General features: G+C 44.1%; 1 non-coding gene across 1 annotated transcript; it reads left to right on the top strand.

Moving 5' to 3' along the window:
- Positions 1 to 3,744: 3,744 nt before the first annotated feature.
- Positions 3,745 to 3,817, top strand: Trnam-cau. Its single transcript has one exon. It is a non-coding gene; the product is annotated as a tRNA-Met (tRNA).
- Positions 3,818 to 23,206: the final 19,389 nt, after the last annotated feature.

The following is a 23,206-nucleotide window of genomic DNA, read 5'->3' as shown; positions in this document are numbered from 1 at the left end:
TCCACAACGGTGATTTTCGACAAATGTGCTGCCCCATACAAATTCGTTATTCTCCGATGGAAGTCTACTGATGTTTGTGCTTCGACAGACAAGAAAAGAATAACAGCAGTTTGGTCCTGTTTGGACGGGTTTGGTATAAACGTCGATATAGTTCACGTTTGCGCACTTATCGCAGGCATCTATGAAAGACCTGAATGCTATACTAACCCCTTGCGCACATGTCACTGCATATATAGCAGCAACGAGTCCCGTTACGTTGGATATACGCTGCAGCCACGCCCTCAAGAAGGAAACTTGTCGATCGCCCTTACGTTTAATGTTCGATCTGCGTCACTACTGTGTGAACGTTCCAGGTGCTATAGTGCTTTGCTTCTGATTTTAAGAATTTAAATACTTGATTTTGCACAGCAGAGTCAACCAAATATTTTCCTCGTGTTAGTACTGAAATTTTTAAGGATTCTAGGAAATATTTGCCTGCTGTTTATCTTTCACAGGGCTCGTTGCTGCTGTGTGCCCGTGCCATACATAGTGGAATCAGAAAACAACAAGAATTTTTTAATTTCGCTGGCTTTATACATCCGATTTAAAAAATAAAGAAATGAATAAATTGTCTTGTTGATTGATTTGCATTTTCAGCTATTTGAAATATTTAGTTTCTTGTTGACACTCGGTAAGGTAACACCTATTTTAGACTGCTCGGGGAACTTTTCCTTTTGAAAAAGATGGACTAAATTTTGGTTGGAAAGTGGGATAAAGTGTAGTACCTCTTTCGAAATGTTGACTGTGGCTTTCGACGGTTGTACTAGGGGTAAGAGAAGAGTTTACGAGCGGTATAAACGTTTCGAAGAAGACGACGACAGGCTTGGACGCCCTAGCACATCAATTGCTGACGACAGTATAGAAACTGGTTCTTAGAAAATCGCTGAATCACCATCACAGAGGTTACTGCTGTTGTAGGAATATCCTTTGGCTCGGATGTTTTGGCATGAAACGTGCGACAGTAAAGTTTTTCCAGTGTTGAATTTCGACAAAGAAACGACGCCGCATCGATTTCTCCCAGGAATTGCTAAATGAAGCCGATAGCTTCTAAAAAGATTATAACAGATGGCGAAATAAAGGTAAAAGGGCATGACGGCGAAATCGACGTCCATTCGCCCAAATGGAAACCGCCCGAAAAGCCAAGACTGAAAAAAAATTCAGTTAGTTCCATCACATGTGAAAGCGCTTCTCACTATTTTCTTCGATTGCAGTGGGATAGTGCATCATGCATTCCTGCCTTATGGTCGTTAGGTCAATAAGGAATACTAGCTAGAACGTATGTGCCGTTTGTGTGAAGTTATCCGAAGAAAACGACCAGAATTGTGGCAAACACCACTTCTGAAAATTGCTACCGCTCTCAACTAAATACTAGTTCCTGATTTTTCCTGGCTATAAACACAAAATTAGAGGAATATTGAATGCAGTTTAACAAGAAGAAAACGAAAAGCACGGCAATTGGAGGAAAGGGGAGAAAAAGCCATATGAAAATAGGGGGAGAGGGAATAGAGCAAGTGAATAACTTCAATTTCTTGGGAAGTGTAATAATGGATGATAGGTACTGCTCAACAGAGATTAGGAAAAGAATTGTAATGGTAAAAGAAGGGTTGAAGAGGAAACAGAAACCACTAAACAAAGATCTGAGGATAAGACTTGCCATGTTTTACATCTGGAGCGTAACACTGTGTGGTGTGGAGAACTGGACATTGAGGAAGGAAGGTGCGGCTGGTCCCGGCGGAGGTTCGAGTCCTCCCTCGGGCATGGATGTGTGTGTGTTTGTCCTTAGGATAATTTAGGTTAAGTAGTGTGTAAGCTTAGGGACTGATGACCTTAGCAGTTAAGTCCCATAAGATTTCACACACATTTGAACATTTTTGAGGAAGGAAGATGAAAGGAGATTGGAGGCACTAGAGATGTGGATATGGAGAAGAACGCAAGAAGTGACATGAGAAGACCGAGTAAGTAATGAAGAAGTATTAAGAAGAGTTGGAGAGGAAATAAACATGCCGAAAGTCATTAGAAGGAGAAAACGGAACTGGATTGGGAATTGTTTGAGGACGAACTGTTTATTGAAGGACGGAATAGAAGGAATGGTGGAGGGAGAAAGGGGAAGAGGAAAAAGAAGAAATCAAATACTGGACAATATCAAAGGAGGCAAATATTCAGAAATGAAAAGACTGGCTATGGACAGGCAAAAGTGGAAGAGGCTTAGCCCATGACAAGACCTGCCATAAGGCAGAATACCCACTACTACTACTACTACTACTACTACTACTATTAAACCCCGTATACATGGACCCCAGTGACTTCTTTCTATTCCCAACCCTGAAGAGAACCACGAAAGGAGGTCGTTTTGCCACCACTGATGAGATAAAAACAGGATTGCTTAATGAGCTGAACACCACAACGAAAAGTGAGTACCAGAAATGATTCCAGGTTTGTAAAAAAGCGCTGGCACAAGGGTGTTAAATCTGAGGGAGATTACTTTGAAGGGGTCAAAGTCGAAGTTGACGAATAAAGATTCTATAAGAAAAGCAAAACTTTCTGTTACTTTTGATCACACCTCGTATTTCTCTAATTCGAAGCAGTAGGTGTGAAAAAAGCTTCACCAATTTCAGACCCTGAAAAATGTTTCTCTAGAGAACCATATAAATACAGGCATGAGCATACTTATACATTAGCAGCTATGTTCAAAGTTTTACTTATAGAAGGGATGTGTGAGGTAAAAGTAGTGCATATCTTGTCATTATTGTTCACAACGTTGTTCTTGTTCACTATCGCTAGTCGATAGAAAAACGTTAATCGAAAAAATTGCAAAATATTGGAACCTTCACTCAAATAGCAAAGGGTGGAATTGGATTCCGAATTTCACTCTTTACTTCACTGCCTTATGAACACATGTCACCTCCTACAGTTAACGATTTGCTTTGAAATAGCAACTCTACAGGTAAAATATTTAAATGCTTCACTTTCCGTAACTGGTAAAATATTTTACCCTTTGGCCTGTCTCAAGGTGACACAATAGCAGACTGCACGATCTACGTAATCCACTAGGCAGGTATCCTATGTTTATAACTAAAAGCCAATAACTGACGTTTAAATTCCCAATCGGCACTTCATTTGATGTACATGTTTTAGAGCATCGTTCAAAGGCATGCCAAATGTTTCTCTGATTTATTTTACTTCTCGCGTTGAAACATATTATTCTAGTAAACTTTGGCCGTTTTTTTCAGTTTTCTCCTTCACTAGCTACTTTCTGAGGGAAAGGGCAGAATAACAATAGTCAGAAAATGGATAAAGAAGAATGAAGTGAATAAGAATGAGATGAGAAAGAAGGACAAGTAATCACGGTAGCTGTTGAAGTGTTTAAAGGACGAAAGTGTAATGCGGGATATGTTTAAACGTAAGTTCGACGGCTTTTCCAACAATACGCGCAGATTTTGTCCTTGAACCACATCGGTTTTAATTACACAAATGTATAACAGCTGATAACGTCAGTACAATAGTTGTATTAATTTCACTACTGTTTGGTCATCTGTCGTGATATTTGAGTATTTGTTACATTTATTTTCACTTTCAGTTATGTAAGTAACTGAGTTAGAGAGGACGCTAATCTAATCCGCGAGATAAAAACGATAACATTTGTATTTCGTTATGACAAGACACGATGACTACTCTTATACCGCCAGAGAGTGGATTACACACATCGCCTCGGTAGCGCAGTAGGCAGCGCGTAAGTCTCATAATCTTAAGGTCGTGAGTTCGATCCTCACCCGGGGCATGTATTTTCTTCGTACAAATTGTGAACCACGTGGATGTAGGAAACATTAGGATTTATGATCATAGCTAACTATGATGATATTACGTCTGGCAATAAGAAATCAAGACAAGCGGAAGATTTGATCTGCTTTTATTCATGTCAAACGTAAATAGGTTAGCAAGCACGTAACCTTCACAGCTAAATCATAGTTCAGAGCAACTTCTGGCTTTGATCTGCTGCAGTTTGGCAATTTAGCACTACATTGCGAGTTAGAGTTGAAATAGTCGTAAGAGGGAAGGGCTTTCATCTTTTTCAGTAGTATGTGCAGATTTTGTTCTTGAATCACATCGGTTTTCATTTACTTTCGTGAGTTATTTACAACGCTAAACCATTCTTAGATTAAAGCTATGTACAACAGAAAAACTTCGGTGATTACGTACAACAGAAATCACCGTACAGCAACGTGTTTAGCTACAAACTAACCACATTTACGAGGGCAGTTCAATAAGTAATGCAACACATTTTTTTTGTCGGCCAATTTTGGTTGAAAAAACCGGAAATTTCTTGTGGAATATTTTCAAACATTCCCGCTTCGTCTCGTATAGTTTCATTGACTTCCGACAGGTGGCAGCGCTGTACGGAGCTGTTAAAATGGCGTCTGTAACGGATGTGTGTTGCAAAAAACGTGCAGTGATCGAGTTTCTTTTGGCGGAAAACCAGGGCATCTCAGATATTCATAGGCGCTTGCAGAATGTCTACGGTGATCTGGCAGTGGACAAAAGCACGGTGAGTCGTTGGGCAAAGCATGTGTCATCATCGCCGCAAGGTCAAGCAAGACTGTCTGATCTCCCGCGTGCGAGCCGGCCGTGCACAGCTGTGACTCCTGCAAAGGCGGAGCGTGCGAACACACTCGTTCGAGATGATCGACGGATCACCATCAAACAACTCAGTGCTCAACTTGACATCTCTGTTGGTAGTGCTGTCACAATTGTTCACCAGTTGGGATATTCAAAGGTTTGTTCCCGCTGGGTCCCTCCTTGTCTAACCGAACACCATAAAGAGCAAAGGAGAACCATCTGTGCGGAATTGCTTGCTCGTCATGTGGCTCAGGGTGACAATTTCTTGTCAAAGATTGTTACAGGCGATGAAACATGGGTTCATCACTTCGAACCTGAAACAAAATGGCAATCAATGGAGTAGCGCCACACCCACTCCCCTACCAAGAAAAAGTTTAAAGCCATACCCTCAGCCGGTAAAGTCATGGTCACAGTCTTCTGGGACGCTGAAGGGGTTATTCTGTTCGATGTCCTTCCCCATGGTCAAACGATCAACTCTGAAGTGTATTGTGCTACTCTTCAGAAATTGAAGAAACGACTTCAGCGTGTTCGTAGGCACAAAAATCAGAACGAACTTCTCCTTCTTCATGACAACGCAAGACCTCACACAAGTCTTCGCACCCGAGAGGAGCTCACAAAACTTCAGTGGACTGTTCTTCCTCATGCACCCTACAGCCCCGATCTCGCACCGTCGGATTTCCATATGTTTGGCCCAATGAAGGACGCAATCCGTGGGAGGCACTACGCGGATGATGAAGAAGTTATTGATGCAGTACGATGTTGGCTCCGACATCGACCAGTGGAATGGTACCGTGCAGGCATACAGGCCCTCATTTCAAGGTGGCGTAAGGCCGTAGCACTGAATGGAGATTACGTTGAAAAATAGTGTTGTGTAGCTAAAAGATTGGGGAATAACCTGGTGTATTTCAATGCTGAATAAAACAACCCCTGTTTCAGAAAAAAATGTGTTGCATTACTTATTGAACTGCCCTCGTATAATCCATAATTCTGAGATGCTCTTAGGAGTGATTATACACAGTTTGAAAATTGCTCTGAGCACTATGAGACTTAGCATCCGACGTCATCAGTCCCCTAGACCTAGAACTACTTAAACCTAACTAATCTAAGGACATCACACACATCCACGCCCGAGGTAGGATTCGAACCTGCGACCGTAGCAGCATCGCGGTTCCGGACTGACGCGCCTAGAAGCGCTCGGTCACAGCGGCCGGCTATTCACTGTTTGAAGTTCAGTTACAAAAGCTATGTACGTCTGTTTCGAGTGGCGGGGATTTTATGTAAGTACGTGTGTCTCTGTAATTAATTCTTTTGCTTACGTCGTAGTCAGACAGCGTTTTCAATTTGGTTGTTGGATCACAAATATTCATATGAAAGAGCATAGCTTTAAAAATCAGGGCTTAGAGTCTTAATGATAGCAGACCAGTTGTAAACACAACTTACAAACATAACAAGGAAATATTCTGAAAACCTCAAGTAAAGCCGAAGCTTTATAAGTGTAATATAAGACTGCGGATATTATTTTAATAGTTTTATTAAATTAAAAATAGTATATTTTTAATTCTGAATATTATTCATTACAGTCCGTTCACAGATAGGTGATTATGGTATTGTCAAAAAACAAATTATTAAACAAAAAAGCATCACATTAAGTTTTTAAATTGTTGCCTATTAGAGTGCTACGATTCTGGAACACTGTCTTTGTTTTTCTGGCCTGCTTCAAAGGACCTTCTCTACTGACGACCCACCGTGCTGTTGCTCTTGCTACCTGCTGTATCCTGTTTGAGGGACAGTAATGAACTTCTCCCTACCCACGTATATGAATTTATGTAGAAAGTGATTAGAACATCTGATGATAATCAGTTGGATCAACTGCACTGAAAGCTCCTTGATGAAAAATCCCTTGACCTGAGAAAGCCCTTCGTAATATGTGGGATATTATGATATAAAAAAGAAAAGACGGATGGCACTCAAAATTAATGAGACGTATTTTCGATAGTACATTTAATGTGTTACTAGATACTGCAAACCAGCATACTTGATGAGTGGGGGCTCAATTTTAAGTCTTTAATACAGCAGTTACAAGTTAAAACTCTCTCCGAATCCACTGGACAAAGCAGCTAGAACACTAGCCCAACAAAAGTTATGTAAATCGCACCATGTCTCCGGCAATCGTGTGTATGAAAGGCGATCCTCTTGTCGCAGATTCCCGTCAAACCGCCCGGAAAGCGCTAGATGGAAGTCACTTGCAGATTAGCAGTGTGTTCTACAATATTTATCTCTGTCCGCGGTAACAACAGAGCGCTAGGCGGACGTCTTTCGGGCGGTTTCATCGTGCTGTTGGAAATGCAAAGGCATTCTCACATGGTCAGCGCACTGCAACAGGAGTATTCAGACGTTTCTCTTGTGTATTTGATAGTGACGCATTCGAGTAGCAGTCTTCGGCATAATGATGAGATTGCAGTAAACAGCGAGCATTCGTGCGAGGATTGGCAAACTAAATAACATTGAAGTTAGATAAAATCGTGCCATTTTCGCGTCATCTTTTGGATAATGTTGCGTCTTTCTTCTCGTTTTCAGTTACTTCAGAACACATGGTGAGCGACGTCCGTCTCTGTGTTGACTACCTGTCAGCTCAAGCGACTTTTAAACATCTTCTTTGAATCGCGAGTACGTTTTGAGCATTTTGTGAAGATTTCTTTAAACTCGGTGTCTGTTCGTAGACAGTGATGCACTTCAGAACACGTGGTCATCGGGGTCCGTCTCGGTGTTAACCACGTATCAGCTCAAGTGACTTACAAACAGCTTCTCTCAATCGTGAGTACGTTCCTGAACCCTTTGTAATTTCTTTTTTTAACTCGATGTCTGGTTCGTAGCCACAGAGCATAATTTGTACATTATTATGTATTATATTGGATATTTGATAGCTACATTTGGACTTTGTGAACGTATTATGAAACACCTTGTCCTTCATTTACCAATCCTACGCAGCATACCTTGCCTTGATGGTTGAACACTTAAAATTGGATTCATACAAAAAGTGCTCTGTTCACTTAAATTGCATTTTGATGAAGGGCATTGCTGCATCTGGTTGCCACGTTGGCATTTATTTTTCGTAAGAAGTTTCAGCATTCCAAGTAAGTTGCAGTTCTTCGAGATATCCGTCGATAGAGGCAATAAAAAACACAAACAATCGCTTTCACCACACAGGTTCTCGATTTACAGTTTATTAGGTAGTGAATGTACAGACGACAAAAACATTATTATCCCTTTCAAGTAAGGATCGATTTCGGGTCTATTGGCCCGTAATGTACTATCCACAGTTTATTCATTTCTTGTTCACCCGCGGTAGCTGAGTGATCAGCGCGACAGAATGTCAATCCCAAGTGCCCGCGTTTGATTCCCGGCTGGGTGTTGTGTTGTCCTAATCATCTCCATCTCATCCCCAGCGACGCGCAAGTTGCCGACGGGGCGTCAAATCGAAAGACATGCACACGACATTTATTTATTTATTACACCTTCGGATTGTATTGAATATTGTTTAAAAACGGTTCAAATGGCTCTGAGCACTATGCGAGTTAACTTCTGAGGTCATCAGTCACCTAGAACTTAGAACTACTTAAACTTAACTAACCTAAGGACATCACACACATCCATGCCCGAGGCAGGATTCGAACCTGCGACCGAAGCAGTCGCGCGGTTCCGGACTGAGCGCCTAGAACCGCTCGGCCATTGTCTTTCTATTTCATTTGCTATTTGTGGTTGCGAAGAACATCGTCAGGCCTCCCTACATGTTCGGATTTCAGATTTTTCTGATTTTCCCGTCTTGGTCATTTCGCAACAAATGGCTCTGAGCACTATGGGACTTAACATCTGAGGTCATCAGTCCCATAGAACTTATAACTAATTAAACCTCACTAACCTAAGGACATCACACACATCCATGCCCGAGGCAGGATTCGAACCTGCGACCTTAGCGGTCGCGCGGTTCCAGACTGTAGCGCCTAGAACCGCTCGACCACTCCGGCCGGCATTTCGTAACATATGACATTAATATGTTCCTCTGTTTTTCTTGGTGCGCACACTCTCTGTATTGTTACCTAATTGTACTAGATATAGCCTCTCTTCTAATGTCTGCCACAGGAATTCAATGACAATTTTCATGCACTCTCACGCTTACTAAACGAATTCATGACTGAACGCTCTGCTCCTGTTTGAATCTACTATATTAATCCTACCTGGTGAGAGTCCTTCAATGACGACAAAAACTTAACGAGACGTCGAACGAGGGTTTTATCAAGCAGCAGATTCTTACAATATCTCTTAGCCTGCTATATGTGTTTGCTGCAACTAGTAATAAGTGATCATCCTACTTCGGAATCATAATTCTAGGATCCTTACAGTAGTTTCCAATGCCAGGGATACACCATCATATGTGTAAATGAAGAATAATGAATCTCTTTTCCTACTCATGCCTGACATTTGATATTTATTTATATTCAGGGTCAACTGGTTCAAACGGCTCTGCGCACTATGGGACTTAACTTCTGAGGTCATCAGTCCCCTAGAACGTAGAACTACTTAAACCTTACTAACCTAAGGACATCACACATATCCATGCCCGAGGCAGGATTCGAGCCTGCGAGCGTAGCGGTCGAGCGGTTCCAGAACCTATACCAAGTGTCTATACTCTTCAGGCCGTTACGCTTTTTCTCTTTTTATTTTATCATGGTGTAGCGACATTCTCCACGGTGCTTCAAACAAATTCAGTAATTTAGTACACGTACTGTGACACATTATTTCCTGTGGCTATTGTCTAAGACCTGGTCGGTTTCTGGTGTGACGAGGCCTTCTTCAAGCTGGAGTTAGCGTACCGGTTTCCTCTAACCCTCATAAACGGGTTGTGGTCGGCACCACATCTCAAGGACGAGTAATCCCCCTTTGATGGCTCGTATTTTCCAACTTCAAGGGGTTCTTTTGCTGAGCCGCTTCCTGGATTTCTAGGCTAGCGTTGCCTTCAAATGAGCGTGCACGTATTCGGCAGGCATTGTATCACATCGCGGAACAAACAGCTAGCAGGACGGCGATGTTTTAGTGAACAGACGGACTTGTCGAGGTTTGACAGAAGCCAGTGAATTCTATTTGTTTCTGTGGAAATTTAATTGTTTTATTTCTGTGAGACGTTTTCTTTTATTGACATTGAACTGTATTTCTGTATTGCTGTTGAACATAGTCTAATTTCTGAAGATAAGATAATTTCCAAAAAGGAAATTATGAACAAAATAAAATATGTACATAATGTAATCGGAGAATATCTTTTGGTAGACCTAAGTGAGTGGTTTTCTGTGGAAAGTATTCGGTGAGAACTATAATAGCAGTTGGCAAAAATATTTTAATTAATAAATATTAAATATTTTAACGTAAATATTTTAAATATTTTAATGTTAAATATTTTAACTATCTTGGAAGTGAAATATCATATGAATATGGAGAAGACATGGAAATTAAGTTGAGTGAATATGGAAGTACCTGTGAGAAAATTAACAAAACTCTAAAGTGTAAAACATGGAAGGAAACACTACTCAAGTTTTATAAAACAGTCGCACTACCAACGCTGTTATATGGAAGTCAATCGTAGGTATTGAATAACAAAACGAAAAGAAAAATACAACGACAAGAGATGAGATTTCTTAAAGCAGGGAAGAGATGTAAAAAAATAGACAAAATACGAAATGAAGATATTCGGCAGGAGTTGAAAACCTGGAGGCTGAAAGAGAAACTAGGAGAAAACAAAAAGAAACAGAATCAACACCTAGAAGAATGGATCCAGAGGGGTTACCATGTAAGATAAAGAACTTTAAAATAGAGAAGAAATCTTGGCGCACTAAGAAAAAGAGGAACCGTAACAGACCACAATTGAAGTAACAGGGAAAGTGCAGCGGAAGGAATTACCTGCAGGAGTTGTTAGCGGACAGCACGGAGTAGTACATATATGTTAGCTGTGAAGATGTTCCAGCCGAATCTCGGAATTAAAATTCTTGAATTGCTACGTTGCTTTTAATGATTGACTTTGGATTAGTGGAACTTTAACCCTATAATGCGGGACAAAGCGAGGCTATCGACCCTTCTTTAGACTGATTTTACATGTGTAGTAGTGCAGAGATTTAACCCTCGCCCGCCAATAAACGTTTCCGATTAAATCTGCAGAGCAACACGTCGCGTAATTTGTCTCGCACGCCGCACATCCTGAAGAGCGGGCCGTAGTCACTGCCGCAACGCTACGAAAGGTTGGACATGCAAAATAGAGGAACTCTTAGAAACGACTTACTACCTAAAGAAAAAAGAGCAACGCATACACAGGATTGTCAGGAAAAGTGTGAAAAGCTTGTAAGGGTGTGCAGAATAGGTTGTGCTGAGAAAAATTGTTCAGCAAAGAAATTCCACACGTTCGCTGTTCCCGAGTTAATTAACATTTAAGTTACCCAACTGGGCCGTTGTGCGAGCAAATTCAAGCGGCCCGCCAGAGGCGATGTCACCAAACGTATTCTTCTTTTGGTTGCCTAAAGCCGAACACCACCCCCCCGCCCCCCCCCCCCCCCCCCCCTCCGTGAACCATGGACCTTGGTGGGGAGGCTTGCGTGCCTCAAAGATACAGATAGCCGTACCGTAGGTGCAACCACAACGGAGGGGTATCTGTTGAGAGGCCAGACAAACGTGTGGTTCCTGAAGAGGGGCAGCAGCCTTTTCAGTAGTTGCAGGGGCAACAGTCTGGATGATTCACTGATCTAGCCCTGTAACACTAACCAAAACGGCCTTGCTGTTGTGGAACTGCGAACGGCTGAAAGCAAGGGGAAACGACAGCCGTAATTTTTCCCGAGGGCATGCAGCTGTATGATTAATTGATGATGGCGTCCTCTTGGGTAAAATATTCCGCAGGTAAAATAGTCCCCCATTAGGATCTCCGGGCGGGGACTATTCAAGAGGACGTCGTCATCAAGAGAAAGAAAACTGACGTTCTACGGATAGGAGCGTGGAATATCAGATCCCTTAATCTGGCAGGTAGGATAGAAAATTTAAAAAGGGAAATGGATAGGTTAAAGTTAGATATAGTGGGAATTAGTGACGTTCGGTGGCAGGAGGAACATGACTTTTGGTCAGGTGAATACAGGGTTATAAATACAAAAGCAAATAGGTGTAATGCAGTAGTAGGTTTAATAATGAATAAGAAAATAGGAGTGCGGGTAAGCTACTACAAACAGCTTAGTGAACGCATTATTGTGGCCAAGATAGATACGAAGCCCACGCCTACCACAGTAGTACAAGTTTATATGCCCACCAGCTCTGCAGATGATGAAGAAATTGATGAAACGTATGATGAGATAAAAGAAATTATTCGGGTAGTGAAAGGAGACGAAAATTTAATAGTCATGGGTGACTGGAATTCGACAGTAGAAAAAGGAAGAGAAGGAAACCTAGTAGGTGAATATAGATTGAGGCTAAGAAACGAAAGAGGAAGCCGCCTGGCAGAATTTTGCACAGAGCATAACTTAATCATAGCTAACACTTGGTTCAAGAAACATGAAAGAAGGTTGTATGCCTGGAAGAACCCTGGAGATACTAAAAGGTTTCAGATAGATTATATAGTGGCAAGACAGAGATTTATGAACCAGGTTTTAAATTGTAAGACATTTTCAGGGGCAGATGTGGACTCTGACGACAATCTATTGGTTATGAACTGTAGATTAAAACTGAAGAAACTGCAAAAGAGTGGGAATTTAAGGAGATGGGACCTGGATAAACTGAAAGAACCAGAGGTTGTACAGAGTTTCAAGGAGAGCATAAGGGAACAATTCACAGGAATGGGGGGAAAGAAATACAGTAGAAGAAGAATGGGTACCTTTGAGGAATGAAATAGTGAAGGCAGCAGAGGATCAAATAGATAAAAAGACGAGGGCTAGTAGAAATGTTTGGGTAACAGAAGAGATACTGAATTTAATCGATGAAAGGAGAAAATACAAAAATGCAGTAAGTGAAGCAGGCAAAAAGGAATACAAACGTCTCAAAAATAAGATCGACAGCAAGTGCAAAATGGCTAAGCAGGGATGGCTAGAGGACAAATGTAAGGATGTAGAGGCTTATCTCACGAGGGGTAAGATAGCTACTGCCTACAGGAAAATTAAAGAGACCTTTGGAGAAAAGAGTACCACTTGCATGAATATCAAGAGCTCTGATGGAAACCCAGTTCTAAGCAAAGAAGGGAAAGCAGAAAGGTGGAAGGAGTATATAAAGGGTCTATACAGGGGCGATGTTCTTGAGGACAATATTATGGAAATGGAAGAGGATGTAGATGAAGATGAAATGGGAGATATGATACTGCGTGAAGAGTTTGACAGAGCACTGAAAGACCTAAGTTGAAACAAGGCCCCAGGAGTAAACAACATTCCATTATTACTACTGACAGCCTTGGGAGAGCCAGGCCTAACAAAACTATACCATCTGGTGAGCAGGCGAAATTCCCTCAGACTTCAAGAAGAATACAGTAATTCCAATCCCAAAGAAAGCAGGTGTTGACAGATGTGAAAATTACCGAACTATCAGTTTAATAAGCCACAGCTGCGTGACGGACTGCCGTCCTAAGGGGCCCGGGTTCGATTCACGGCTAGATAGGGGACTTTCTCCGCACAGGGACTGGGTGTTGTGTTGCCTTCATCGTCATTTCATCCCCATCCCGCGCGCAGGTCGCCCAATGTGACGTCGAATGTAATAAGACGTGCACCAAGGCGGCCGGACCCGCCCCGTAAGGCGCCTCCCGACCAATGACGCCAAACGCTCATTTCATTTCATTTGCTTGAAGAACAGTGAGTATTTAATGTCGAGTGTTAATGGGAAGCAGAAGTTGTGGAAAACGTTTACAGACCTGATAGCACTAGCGTATATGACGTATATAATTTTTAAGGCTGGAAGTACTTAGATAAAACCTCCATCAAGGTCTGCAGTACAAACTTCGTAACAAAACGGGCTCTGTAGCGAAGAAAATCAGTAACTGTCCGAAAAGAGTTCAAACACCAAAATACATCATTCGAGTCTTCTTGCAAATGCTTTCTGGACCGGTTTCATTTTATGCAGGAAATGTATCGCATTTGCGAATACAAGAAACCCTGTTATGAAATACAGGAATTGCATTCGCCGTTGCAAATTCAGGCAACTTACAACTGTAAAATGGAGTGTCTGGTGCCTTAACCACTTCTGCAGGCTTCCATATGTCGTCGTCCATGTGTCATTAAGCTGCACTCGTACACTTTGTGCAATTCCCGTACAGCAGAGGCATTTTAATCGCAAGTCGCTAATCTGGTATCGGTGGATAAATACATACACCAAAAAAAGTATTGTCTCATCCAGGTTTCCAGAACTCCTGAAGACAGACGTTGACTGTGGATATTGTATAACAGACACAGTCCCTATCACTGTTTAGAGATGTCACCAAACCCGCCCAAAGATTTAAACAACCATTCATGAGCAGCACATATTAGACGGAGGGGGCCCGACAGCCGATTAGTTCCAATCATTCCACCAGGATGCAGGTACATGGCTCGTGTTGTCTGTAGTTCAACCATGCCGAGACAGTCAATACCGCGGTTCGATCGAGTCCACATTGTTACTTCGTGCCAGGAAGGTCTCTCAAGAAGGGAAGTGTCCAGGCGTCTCGGAGTGAAACAAAGCGTTGTTGGTCGGACGTGGAGGAGATACAGAGAGACAGGAACTGTCGATGACATGCCTCGCTCAGACCGCCCAAGGGCAGCTGTGGATGACCGCTGCCTACGGATTATGGCTCGGAGGAACACTGACAGCAACGCCACCATGTTGAATGAGGCTTTCCGTGCAGCCACAGTACGTCGTGTTACGACTCAAACTGCGCGCAGCACGCTGCATGATGCGCAACTTCACTCCATGGCGAGGTCCATATTTGCAACCACGACACCATGCAGCACGGTACAGATGAGCCCAACAACACGTTCTTTCACCGATGAGTGTCGCATATGCTTTGAACCAGAGAATCGTCGGAGACGTTTTTGGAGGCAACCCAGTCACGCTGAACGCCTTAGACACACTGCCCAGCGAATTGCAGCAAGGTGGAGGCTGCCTGCTGTTTTGGAGTGGCATTATGGGGCCGACGTACGCCGCTGGTGGTCATGGAAGGCGCCGTATCGCCTGTACGATACATGAACACTATCCTCCGACCCATAGTGCAGCAATATCGACAGCATACTGGCGGGGCATTCGCGTCCCCATCGTGCACCTCTTGTAAATAACTTCCTTCAGGATAACGACATCGCTCGACTAGAGTGGCCAGCATGTTTTCCAGACATGAACCCTATCAAACACGCCTGGGATAGATTGAAAAGGGTTGTTTATGGACGACGTGACCCATCAACCACTCTAAGGGACTACGCCGAATCGCCGTTAAGGAGAATCTGGACCAACAGTTCCTTGATGAACTTGTGAATAGTATGCCACGACGAATACAGGCATGCGTCAATGCGAGAGGACGTGCTACTGTGTATTAGAGGGTACCGGTGTGTACTGCAATCTGGACCACCGCTTCTGAAGGTCTCGCTGTATGGTGGCACAACAAGTAATGTGTGGTTTTCATGAGTAATAATAAGGGCGAAAATGATGTCTATGTTGATCTCTATTCCAATTTTCTGTACAGGTTCCGAAACTCTCGGAGCCGAGATGATGCTAAACTCTTTTTGATGTGTGTATAATAGATTAGGAACGGGTTGTGGGCAGAAAAAGTGAAACAAGTGAAAAGGCGCAATGTTTATTTTATTACAGGGGGGGATTGGGGGGGGGGGTAAGCAAAAGTAGCCTGAACTGAAGAGTGGAGTTCACTGGACGTGAATGTATGCATACAACCACACCCCGTCACTGGCACACCTTGTGTACTCCAGACACATGATCCACATCGGTTCAGTGCGCAGTGCGGGGTGTCTCAGTGTGAGTAGAGCATGTGTAGAGGACGATGTTACTTGCAGTGGAGCAGCTGGTGTGCGTTCTGGAGAGTTACGTAATAACAAAATCTTGGAAATGGTGTGGCCAGTTGTTGCTGAGAAGTTTAACGGTGTCAAAGTGCCAGCAAAGAGAGATAGGTAGCACTTAGTCCGTAAATGGCGTCAGACGGGATCTGTTCTGAGAAAATCAAGAAACATTCCTAAACGTGCCCGCACGCCAGAAAATGTGAGTTCAGTTTACCAGAAAATGCATCAGTGTTCTACGAAATCAAACCGACGCCTGTCGCAAGACACCGGCATAGCACGTCGATCATGTTAGCGAATACTCCACCTGGACGCGCTCATGCATCCTTACCGAAGAGTGTGTCGTTCGGGCATTAAACCCAGCAGATGCGTCTTGGCGCTTCCAGGTTTGCGAATGAGGTAACAATGAAGTGCTCGGGCGTGGATCTGTTTTTATGTCCCATTACGCATGTTTTCACCTGAGCGGTTATGTCAAATCACAGAATCACAGGTTCTATGCAGCAGAGAATCCGCATAATTTCCACGAAACACCACTGCATTATCAAAAGGTTGGGGTGTGATGCGCAGTGTCTTCACGCCGCTTTATTGGTCCTTTCGTCTTTCAACAGATGCTGACTTTGGCGCGTTACATTCCCAAAAATTTTGAAACCAATTGTGGCAGCATTAACGGAGGAGGAAAAGAGATACATTTATTTCCACTAGGATTGAGCAACTGCCCATACAGCCGGCCGAACCTTGGGGCACATTTACACAATTTGCATGCCTGATAGAGTTGTTAGTAGAGGTCAGTGTGGTCGCGGCCCTAGGTCGCCAACCAGGTAATGGAACTGAGCGTATGGCATCGTTGACGAGGAGGTCCTACCCGGGGAAGTTCGGCCGCCAACTGCAAATCTTATTTCAGTCGACGCCAAAAAAAAAAAAAATGTTCAAATGTGTGTGAAATCTTATGGGACTTAACTGCTAAGGTCATCAGTCCCTAAGCTTACACACTACTTAACCGAAATTATCCTAAGGACAAACACACACACCCATGCCCGAGGGAGGACTCGAACCTCCGCCGGCATCAGCCGCACAGTCCATTACTGTAGCGTCCCAGACCGCTCGGCTAATCCCGCGCGGCAGTCGACGCCACATTGGGCGACTTGAGCGCCGGTGATGACGATGAAATGATGATGAGGACAACACAACATCCAGTCCCCGAGCGGAGAAAATCAACGCAGCCGGGAATCGAACCCGGACCCGCTTGCATGGGAGGCGAGCACGTTACCACCCAGGTAAGCTGGTGGACGCCACGCAGGTCACTGGATCCGACAGTCAGTTGGCCGGCCGCGGTGGTCTCGCGGTTCTAGGCGCGCAGTCCGGAACCGTGCGACTGCTACTGTCGCATGTTCGAATCCTGCCTCGGGCTTGGATGTGTGTGATGTCCTTAGGTTAGTTAGGTTTAAGTAGTTCTAAGTTCTAGGGGACTGATAACCACAGCAGTTGAGTCCCATAGTGCTCAGAGCCATTTGAAGCCGACAGTCAGTTTTTACTTTGTGTGGGGAGCCCTCAAGTCTAAGTTGTACCCTCACAGTCTTCCAAAAATGCAGCAGAACAATTCGTATGAGACTGCAGCAGCTCCAGCAGTCCAGCTTCGATCTGCCTTCAGCAACTTGCTAACAGGGACCAATAGCACCAAGAGGTGAATAGTGGTCACTTTCAACATCTGCAGTAGTCAGGATGGTACGGTATTTTCTTTCCTCTGCTGTGTTTCTTAGCTGTCTGAAACGCTGTTCTCCGGGCCACTTTTATTTGTCCTTCCCTATATTAACCACTGGTGTCACAATTTGCTCAATATGAGCACCACAGTCGTCGCCAAGACACTGTAGAGCGCCAGATTTGCACCTGTGTGCCAAAATTGAGAACATTTTTTTTCTAACGAAAATCGGTTCTCCATTAATGCATCATCATATCTGTCAATTTTCGCTGCCATACGATAATCAAATGGTTCAAATGGCTCTGAGCACTATGGGACTTAACATCTGAGGTCATCAGTCCCCTAGATATTAGAACTACTTAAACCTAGCTAACCTAAGGACATCACACACATCCATGCCCGAGGCAGGATTCGAACCTAGGACCGTAGCGGTCGAGCTGTTCCAGGCTTAGAAACGCCCGGCAACTTTGGCCGGCTACGATAATCACAGCCCACACTGAACCTCCGTAGTAGTTGCACATTAATTTCATCATCAGGTACCTTTTACAAACACAGGCTCTGCAATATCGTATTTACCCACTGCTACCAGACTACCGACTTTAGTTTAAAATCTCTCCTCTGTACAGGAATTGCAGTAATGGTAACAGTGCAGGTTAACGATACGTGGACGGCGACAGATGGAGATTTGGGTCTGAGCGGGAAGCGTGCACGGATACCCGAAACCACTAAAGCGACAGCTCGCGGCAGATGAGAAATCTTGGTTCGAGTCCTAATATGGGCCAATTTTTCTGTGTCGTCTTTCCATTGTACACTTGGAGGTTGCCAGTATTCGCAACTGCGAATGAGTTTCATATTCTGTAACAGCTGTAGTCACCGCAGTGCTTCTTGCTTTGGACATGCATGCAAGTCAGAAGGAAAATTGCACAGTAATTCTTGCAAACACAGGCACTACAGTATCGTACAGTCTTACTTTACCTAAGCTCTGTTGAGGTACGCTCGACCATGCGTATACAGGGCGGTCCATTGATAGTGACCGGGCCAAATACCTCACGAAATAAGCGTCAAACGACAAATCTACAATGAACGAAACTTGTGTAGTTTGAAGGGGGAAACCAGATGGCGCTATGGTTGGCCCGCTAGGTGGCGCTGCCGTAGGTCAAACGGATATCAACTGCGTTTTTTTTTTTAAATAGCAACCGCCATTTTTATTACTTATTCGTGTAGTAAGTAAAGAAATATGAATGTGTTAATTGGACCACTTCTTTCGCTTTGTGATAGATGGCGCTGTAATAGTCACAAACATATAGCTTACAATTTTAGACGAACAGTTGGTAACAGGTAGGTTTTTTAAATTAACATACAGAACGTAGGTACGTTTGAACATTTTGTTTCGGTTGTTCCAATGTGATACATGTACCTTTGTGAACTTATCATTTCTGAGAACGCATGCTGTTAAACGTGATTACCTGTAAGTAACACATTAGTTCAATAAATGCTCAAAATGATGTCCGTCAACCTCAATGCATTTGGCAATACGTGTAACGACATTCCTATCAACAGCGAGTAGTTAGCCTTCCGTAATGTTCGCACATGTATTGAGAATGCGCTGACGTATGTTGTCAGGCGTTGTCGGTGGATCACGACAGCAAATATCCTTCAACTTTCCCCACAGAAAGAAATACTGGGAGGTCAGAATCGGTGAACATGCGGGCCAGGGTATGGTGCTTAGACGACCAATCCACCTGTCATGAAATATGCTTTTCAACACCGCTTCAACGGCACGCGAGCTATGTTTCGGACATCCACCATGTTGGAAGTACATCGCCATACTGTCATGCAGTGAAACATCTTGCAGTAACATCGGTAGAACATTACGCAGGAAATCAGCGTACATTCGACCATTTAGATTACCATCGATAAAATGGGGGCCAGCTATCCTTCCTCCCTTAATGCCGCACCATACATTAACCCGCCAAGGTCGCTGATGTTCCACTTGTTGAAGCCGTCGTGGATTTTCCGTTGCCCAATAGTGCATATTACGCCGGTTTACGTTACCGCTGTTGGTGAATGACACTTCGTCGGTAAATAGAACGCGAGCAAAAAAATCTGTCATCGTCCCGTAGTTTCTCTTGTACCCAGTGGCAGAACTGTACACGACGTTCAAAGTTGTCGCCATGCAATTCCTGGTGCATAGAAATATGGTAGGGGTGCAATCGATGTTGATGTAGCATTCTCAACACCGACGTTTTTGAGATTTCCGATTCTCACGCAATTTGTCTGCTACTGATGTGCGGATCAGCCGCGACAGCAATTAAACACCTACTTGGGCATCATCATTTGTTGCAGGTCGTGGTTGAAGTTCCACATGTGGCTGAACACTTCCTGTTTCCCTAAATAACGTAACTATCCGGAGAACGGCCCGGACACTTGGGTGATGTCGTCCAGGATACCGAGCAGATTACGTAGCACACGCCCGTTGGGCATTTTGATCACAATAGTCATACATCAACACGATATCGACCCTTTTCCTTAATAGGTAAAAGGTCCATTTTAACACGGATAATGTATTACGAAGCAAATACCGTCCTCACTGGTGGAATGTTACGTGACACCACGTACTTATACGTTTGTGACTATTACAGCGCCATCCATCACAAAGCGAAGAAAGTGGTCCAACTGCAACATTTATATTTCTTTACGTACTACACCAATACGTAATAAAAATGTGGGTTCCCATTAAAAAAAAAAAACGCAGTTGATATCCGTTTGACCTATGGCAGCGCCACCTAGCGGGCCAGCCATAGCGCCATCTGGTTTCCCCCTTCAAGCTAGACAAGTTTTGTTCTTTGTAGTTTTTTCGTTTGACGCTTATTTCGTGAGATATTTGGCCCGGTCACAATCAATGGACCACCCTGTATACTTGATGATACCTGCCTGTTGCTCTGAGTTCAACAGCGCAGTACTCGTCATAAATACAAAGTAGGTTCAAATTTCCGTAGGCTCTCATCTCTGTCACTGTCAGTCAGTGCGGAGCAGTGTGGCCAAACTGCTGAAAATCAAAGACTACAGGGTTATTACAAATGATTGAAGCGATTTCACAGCTCTACAATAACTTTATTATTTGAGATATTTTCACAATGCTTTGCACACACATACAATAACTCAAAAAGTTTTTTTAGGCATTCACAAATGTTCGATATGTGCCCCTTTAGTGATTCGGCAGACATCAAGCCGATAATCAAGTTTCTCCTGCACTCGGCGCAGCATGTCCCCATCAATGAGTTCGAAAGCATCGTTGATGCGAGCTCGCAGTTCTGGCACGTTTCTTGGTAGAGGAGGTTTAAACACTGAATCTTTCACATAACCCCACAGAAAGAAATCGCATAGGGTTAAGTCGGGAGAGCGTGGAGGCCATGACATGAATTGCTGATCATGATCTCCACCACGACCGATCCATCGGTTTTCCAATCTCCTGTTTAAGAAACACCAAACATCACGATGGAAGTGCGGTGGAGCACCATCCTGTTGAAAGATGAAGTCGGTGCTGTCGGTCTCCAGTTGTGGCATGAGCCAATTTTCCAGCATGTCCAGATACACGTGTCCTGTAACTTTTTTTCGCAGAAGAAAGAGGGGCCGTAAACTTTAAACCGTGAGATTGCACAAAACACGTTAACTTTTGGTGAATTGCGAATTTGCTGCACGAATGCGTGAGGATTCTCTACCGCCCAGTTTCGCACATTGTGTCTGTTCACTTCACCATTAAGGAAAAATATTGCTTCATCACTGAAAACAAGTTTCGCACTGAACGCATCCTCTTCCATGAGCTGTTGCAACAGCGCCGAAAATTCAAAGCGTTTGACTTTGTCATCGGGTGTCAGGGGTTGTAGCATTTGTAAACGGTAAGGATTCTGCTTTAGCCTTTTCCGTAAGATTTTCCAAACCGCCGGCTGTGGTACGTTTAGCTCCCTGCTTGCTTTATTCGTCGACTTCCGCTGGCTACGCGTGAAAGTTCCCCGCACGCGTTCAACCGTTTCTCCGCTCACTGCGGGTTGACCCGTTGATTTCCCCTTACAGAGGCATCCAGAAGCTTTAAACTGCGCATACCATCGCCGAATGGAGTTAGCAGTTGGTGGATCTTTGTTGAACTGCGTCTTGAAGTGTCGTTGCACTGTTATGACTGACAGATGTGAGTGCACTTCAACCACGACATACGCTTTCTCGGCTCCTGTCGCCATTTTGTCTCACTGCGCTCTCGAGCGCTCTGGCGGCAGAAACCTGAAGCGTGGCTTCAGCCGAACAAAACTTTATGAGTTTTCCTACGTATCTGCAGTGTGTCGTGACCATATGTCAATGAATGGAGCTACAGTGAATTTATGAAATCGCTTCAATCATTTGTAATAGCCCTGTAGTGCATCAGCCTGGTCATCACTACGTCGCTGACTGTTTCAGTTGTATTTCCGCACGTCATCACGTCATCTTGGCAGTATTGAGCGCCGCAGCTTCCGTAGAGCTGTAATAATGCCGCGGTAGGCCCGAGAAAATTCCTGCGTGAGTTGTGGGCGGTGTTTCCCATGAGAGCCGCTGAGGGGTGCCGCGCGGCGCTGCCTCGCCCTTAAGGGGATGAAGTCGGGGGAGGGGGGGGAGGGGGGGGGGGAGGCACGCACAATGCGTGGCGGAAAATACGCGACTCGCCTGCCTAGTGCCTGCTGCCTTCTGCTGCCAAGGGGGCGCCGACTCTCGTCACACAGCACTCGGGGCAAGTAGCGCGCATGCGCAGACAAGAAGGCGCCGGGACCCTCCTGGGGTAATAGCGGTACGGCACTGAATAAAGCCGCAGTGTTTACTGCCACATCTACACTCTGCGAGCCACTGTGGGGAGCATGGCAGAAGGTACTTCACTCTGTACCACTACGGACCTTGCCGTTCTACTCTCATATGGAGCGCGGAAAGAATGATTTCATAAATGCCTGCGTGCGCTTGGCGGTTACCCTAATCTTGACTTTGCGGTCCTCACAACGCCATTAGATAAGGTGAAACTTCTCTGTGAAGTCGTTTCATGGGATACAACTTGTTCACTTCACTACCTGATTTTAGCTCAATTCATCAACTCTTCCAGGTAGACTGAGCACTCAAATAAGGCCTATTGAATATTATTATTTTTTTTGGTCAGCAGTCTACTGACTGGTTTGATGCGGCCCGCCACGAATTCCTTTCCTGTGCTAACCTCTTCATCTCAGAGTAGCACTTGCAACTACGTTCTCAATTATTTGCTTGACGTATTCCAACCTCTGTCTTCCTCTACAGTTTTTGCCCTCTACAGCTCCCTCTAGTACCATGGAAGTCATTCCCTCATGTCTTAGCAGATGTCCTATCATTCTGTCCCTTCTCCTTATCAGTGTTTTCCACATATTCCTTTCCTCTCCGATTCTGCATAGAACCTCCTCATTCCTTACCTTATCAGTCCACCTAATTTTCAACATTCGTCTATAGCACCACATCTCAAATGCTTCGATTCTCTTCTGTTCCGGTTTTCGCACAGTCCATGTTTCACTACCATACAATGCTGAACTCCAGACGTACATCCTCAGAAATTTCTTCCTCAAATTAAGGTTCAAATGGCTCTGAGCACTATGGGACTTAACATCTGAGGTCATCAGTCCCCTAGAACTTAGAACTACTTAAACCTAACTAACCTAAGGACATCACACACATCCATGCCCGAGGCAGGATTCGAACCTGCGACCGTAGCGGTCGCGCGGTCCCAGACTGAAGCGCCTCAAATTAAGGCCGGTATTTGATATTAGTAGACTTCTCTTGGCCAGAA

The sequence above is a fragment of the Schistocerca piceifrons genome, chromosome 1, assembly GCF_021461385.2.
Source record: "Schistocerca piceifrons isolate TAMUIC-IGC-003096 chromosome 1, iqSchPice1.1, whole genome shotgun sequence".
NCBI classification, from domain to species: Eukaryota; Metazoa; Arthropoda; class Insecta; order Orthoptera; family Acrididae; genus Schistocerca; species Schistocerca piceifrons.
The sequence above is the reverse complement of the archived record's forward strand: the minus strand, read 5'-3'. Positions and strand labels throughout refer to the sequence as shown.